The sequence below is a fragment of the Somniosus microcephalus genome, chromosome 4 (genome assembly GCF_052327205.1).
Source record: "Somniosus microcephalus isolate GS21.2 chromosome 4, FLI_Smic_1.0, whole genome shotgun sequence".
NCBI classification, from domain to species: Eukaryota; Metazoa; Chordata; class Chondrichthyes; order Squaliformes; family Somniosidae; genus Somniosus; species Somniosus microcephalus.
Genome location: NC_140990.1, coordinates 21,582,509 through 21,588,508, shown reverse-complemented (window position 1 = coordinate 21,588,508; position 6,000 = coordinate 21,582,509).

Below are 6,000 nucleotides of genomic sequence, written 5' to 3'. Positions count from 1 at the left end.
TTCAATATTCTGCCTGAGTTTATGATTTTATTTCCAAACGTTACCTTAATCCGTGGATATTTAATGCCGTGAAGCCAACTCATTTAAAATAACATTTGCATCAAAGCCGAACCAGTTATTATCTGGAATCTTTCCAAGGTGGAGGCGGGCACGTCCAGGCAGCGGGAGATTCACATCTTCCCCCATCTGTTGGGGTGGGCGCGGTCGGGAAACATAGATACATAGAAACATAGAAGATAGGAGCAGGAGTAGGCCATTCGTTCCCTCGAGCCTGCTCCGCCATTAAATGCGATCATGGCTGATCATCCAAATTCAGTACCCGGTCCCTGATTTCTCCCCATACCCCTTGATCCTGTTAGCCTTAAGAAATATATCCAACTCCTTCTTGAATATATTTAATGTATTGGCCTCTACTGCCTTCTGTGGTATACAATTCGACAGGTTGACCACTCTCTGGGTGAAGAAATTCCTCCTCATTTCTGTCCTAAATGGCTTACCCCTTATCCTTAGACTCTGACCCCTGGTTCTGGACTCTGCGGCCATCGGGAACATCCTTCCAGCATCTAGTCTGTCCAGTCCTGTCAGAATTTTATAAGTTTCAATGAGATCCCCTCTCCTTCTTCTAAACTCCAGCGAGTACAAGCCCAATCGTCCCAATCTCTCCTCGTACGTCATTCCTGCCATCCCAGGTATCAGCTTGGAGAATCTTCGCTGAACACCTTCCATGGGATAAGAGATAAATCGGGTGCTTGGAGCAGCGAATCTGTAACCGTCCTGAAAATAATCCTCTGTTCTGTATTTATATATAATCAAACCGCCTTTCTAAGTGTTTGTTCTGAATCCAACTTTCCTCTTTTGTTATTCCCTCATTGAGTATCTTTCCCTGAGGAGTGCCCGGCGCCAGTTTTGAAAATGAAACCCAGCTGAAGGATGAGCGGTGCTCACTGGGCGAGTGCAGGCCTCTACCACCCGCCCTGGGACCGCTCGTATCCCCCTGCCCCGCCACAGCCGGCATATAGGAACAGGAGGAGGCCACTCGGCCCGCTAAACCAGTTCTGCCATTCAATCAGATAAGAACATAAGAAATATGAGCAGGAGTATGTCATTCGGCCCTTCGAGCCTGCTCCACCATTCAATAAGCTCATGGCTGATCTGATCTTGGCCTCAACTCCCCTTTCCTACCTGTTCCCCATATCCCTTAACGGCCCTGTAGCTCAAATATCTGTCTATCTACGCCTTGAATATGTTCACTGACTCAGCCTTCACAGCTCTCTGGAGTAGAGAATTCCAAAGATACACGACCCGGAGAGAAGAAATTCCTCCTCATCTCCGTCTTAAATGGGTGACACCTTATCCTGAAACTGGGCCCCCTAGTTCTAGATTCACCCACAAGGGGAAACATCTTCTCAGCATCTACCCTGTCAAGTCCGCTCAGAATCTTATATGTTTGAATAAGAACACCTCTCATTCTTCTAAACTCCAATGAGTATAGGGTCAACCTGTTCAACCTTGGCTCATAAGACAACCCTTCCATCCCAGGAATCAACTGCGTGAACCTTCGCTGAAATGCCTGCAATGATAGTATATACCTCCTTAAATAAGGAGACCAACGCTGTACGCAGTACTCTTGGTGTGGTCTCACCAATGCCCTGTATAGTTGTAGCAAGAGTTCCCTACATTTATACTCCATCCCCCTTTCAATAAAGGCCAACATTCCATTTGCCGTCCTAATTACTTGCTGTACCTTTATGGTAACTTTTTGTGTTTCATGTACGAGAACACCCAATCCTGCTGTACCGCAGCATTCTGTAGTCTCTCTCCATTTAAATAATATTTTGCTTTTCTATTCTTCCTACTAAAGTGGATAACCTCACAATTTCCCACATTATACTCCATCTGCCAAATGTTTCCCCACTCACTCAGTCTATCTATATCCCTTTGCAGATTTGTTGTGTCCTCCTCACAACTTGCTTTCCCACCTATCTTTGTATCGTCAGCAATTTTGGCTACAGTACACTCGGTCCCTTCATCCAAGTCATTAATGTAGATTGTAAATAGTTGAGACCCCAGCACTGATCCCTTTGACACCCCACTAGTTACAGTTTGACAACCTGAAAGTGACCCATTTATCCCGACTCTCTGTTTCCTGTTAGCTAGCCAATCCTCTATCCATGCTACTATATACCCCAAACACCGTGAGCTCGTATCTTGTGCAGTAACATTTTATGTGGCACCTTATTGAATGCACATTGGAAATCCAAATACACGAAATCTACTGGTTCCCCTTGATTCACCCTGCTCGTTATATCCTCAAAGATCTCTAATAAATTTCTGAAACACGATAACCCTTTCATAAAACCATGTTGACGCTGCTTGATTATATTATAATCAGGTCGACGAGACATTTTAACCTTTAGTCCCATTAGTCCCCCTGCTCTCTAAACCCTATTCCCATCAAACTGCTGTCCACACAACTTCCTATTCTGGCTCCCATGTTAGCTGACATTGTTAACGATTCTCTCTCCACAGGTACTGTCCCCCTCTCCCTCAAATCTGCCGTCATCACCCCTCTCCTCAAAAAAACAACCCTTGATCCCTCCATCCTGGCAAATTACCGCCCCATCTCCAACCTCCCTTTCCTCTCCAAAGTCCTTGAATGCGTTGTTGCCTCCCAAATCCGTGCCCATCTTTCCTGCAATTCTATGTTTGAATCCCGCCAATCAGATTTCCACACTTTCCACAGTACCGAAACGGCTCTCATCAAAGTTACAAATGACATCCTTTGTGACTGTGACAAAGGTAAGCTATCCCTCCTCGTCCTTCTTGAGTTGTCTGCAGCCTTTGAAACGGTTGACCACTCCATCCCCTTCCAACGCCTCTTCACCATCGTCCAGCTGGTTGGGACTGCACTCGCCTGGTTCTATTCTTATCTATCTAATCGCAACCAGAGAATCACCTGCAATGGCTTCACTTCCTGCTCCCGCATCGTTACCTCTGGTGTCCGCCAAGGATATATCCTTGGTCCCCTCCAATTTCTCATCTACACGCTGCTCCTTGGCGACATCATCTGAAAACACAGCATTAATTTCCATATGTACGTGGATGACACCCAGCTCTACCTCACTACTCATTCACTCGACCCCTACACGGTGTCTAAATTTTCAGACTGCTTGTTCGATATACAGTTCTGGATGAGCAAAACGTTTCTCCAATTAAATATTGGGAAAACAGAAGCCATTTTTTTCGGTCCCCACCACAAACTGTGTTCCGTAGCCGACACCATCTCCCTCCCTGACATCTGCCCGAGGCTAAACCACACTGTCCGCAACCTTGGTGTCATATTTGACCCTGAAGTGAGCTTCCAACCACATATTAGCAGCATAAAAAGACAGCCTATTTCCACCTCCGTAACATCGCCCATCTCCGCCCTTGCCTCAGCTCATCCGCTGCTGAAACTCTCATCCATGCCTTTGTTACCTCTAGACTTAACTATTCCAATGCACTCACTGGCTGGCTTCCCACATTCCACCCTCCGTAAGCTTCGAGGTCATCCAAAACTCGGCTGCCCGTGTCCGAACTCGCAGCAAGTCCCGTTCGCCCATCGCCCCTCTGCTCTCTGACCTACATTGGCTCCCGGTTAAGCAGCGCCTCGATTCTAAATTCTCATCCTTGTTTTCAAATCCCTCCATGGCCTCGCCCCTACCTATCTCTATAATCTCCTTCAGCACCCAGCTACCCCCACCCCCCGAGATATCTGAGCTCCTCTAATTCTGCCGTCTTGAGGATCCCTGATATTATAATCGCTCAACCTTTGTTGACAAGGCCCTAAGCCCTGAAATTCCCTGCCTAAAGCTGTTCGCCTCGCTACCTCACTTTGCACCTTTATGACGCTCCTTAAAACCTACCTCTTTGACCAAGCTTTTGGTCACCTGCCCTAATTTATCCTTACGTGGGTGGGTGTCATTTTTTGTCTTACATAGTCCTGTGCAGCGCCTTGGGACATTTTACTACGTTAAAGGCGCTGTATAAATACAAGTTGTGGTTGTTGTTGTTATTGTTTGCCTAGTACATTTTCTCTAGTGGTAGTGATTGTTTTAAGTTCCTCTCTCCCTTTTGCCCCTTGATTTTTCACTATTATTGGGAAGTTTTTACTGTCTTCTACCATGAGAACAAATACAAAATATTTGTTCAAAGTCTGCCATTTCCTTGTATTCCCATTATTAATTCCCCAGCCCCATTCTCTAAGGGAACAACGTTATTGTTATTCTCCACCTCAACTCCATCTACTCGCTTTGCTTCAGATTCCTCGATACCCTTCCATAGGATCGTGAGTAGGCAATTCCGCCCATTGAGTTTGTTCTGCCATTCAATTGAATCAAGGCTGATCTGTATCTCAATCCCATTTACTCGCAGTTGCTCCAAATCCTTCGATACGCTTGCCCAATAAAACTCTATCTCAGCCTTGGAGGCTCCAATTATCCTCCAGCATCCATAGCCTTTTGGGTTGAAAATTACAGATTTCCGCGACCTTTTGTGTGCAAAGCATGTGGAGCTCTTCAACAAGCCTGTTGGGAAAAGAAAACAAAACATTATCAATGGTTAACTTCGCTTCTGTATTTTTGGTGGGGGGAGTCGGTGCGGTATTCGATGAAAGATTAATTTAAGAGTATGTTCTATTGAATGCAACAAGACAGAAGACAGTTTCCTGGAGCCTTGGTATGTTTTGACACTGGTTTACCGCCGTTTTATCTGTGCTTCCATGCCGATAGAGTGGAAAGTTGAAGGTAGCTCGATATATATTGGAGCGGAAATCAGGTCCCTCTCTCTTAAGACATAATTGTCGGGCACATTCCTCGCAGCTGCTCATTTCAGTTGTCTTTGCTCTAAAATCTCCAGCGCCACTTGGTGAGATGCCCCATGGGAAGAATTTGCACTCAGCTGTTCGACCGCCATCTAGCGGCCTCCTCTGGCTATTTCATCCACAAGTCTTTGAAGGTGAAGAGGCTGTTAAAAACAAGCATATGGCATTCGGGGCTTTATAAATAGAGGCATAGAATGCAAAAGTAACAAAATTACAGTAAACTTTTATAAATCATTGCTTAGGCCTCAGCTGGAGTATTGTGACCAATTCTATGCACTACAGTTTAGGAAGGATGGCAAGGCATTAGAGAGGGTGCAGCGGAGATTTACTAGAATAAGAGCATAGAATGTAAGAGCAGGAGTAGACCATACAGCCCCTCGAGCCTGCTCCACCATTCAAAAAGATCATGGCTGATCATCCACCTCATCTCCACTTCCCGGCCCGATCTCCATATCCTTTGATTGCCCTAGAGTCCAAAAATCTATTGATCTCAGCCTTGAATGTACGCAAAGGCTCAGCATTTACAATCATCTGGGGCAGAGAATTCCAAAGGTTCACAACCCTCTGAATGAAGAAATTCCTCCTCATCTCAGTCTTAAATGACCTACCCCTTATTCTGAGACTGTGCCCCGTAGTTCTAAACTCTCCTGCCAGGGGAAACAACCTCTCAGCATCTACCCAGTCAATCCCCTTCTAAATCTTGTATGTTTCAATGAGATAACCTGTTATTCTTCTAAACTCCAGAGAGTATAGGCCCATTCTACACAATCGCTCATCATAGGAAGGCCCTCTCATACCAGGAATCAATCTAGTGAACCATCGCTGCAACGCCTCCAAGGCAAGTATATCCTTCCTTAGAGAAGGAGACTACAATTGTGCACATTACTCCAGGTGTGGCCTCAACAAGGCCCTGTACAATTGTTGCAAGGCTTCCTTACGCCTATACTCCAACCCCCTTGCAATAAAGGCCAACATGCCATTTGCCTTCCTTACTGCTTGCTGTACCTGCATGCTAGCTTTCTGTGTTTCTTTCACGAGGACACCCAAATCACTCTGAACACCAACATTTGCAAGTTTCTCAACATTTAAAATATATTCTGCTTTTCTATTCTTCCTACCAAAGTGTACATCCTCACATT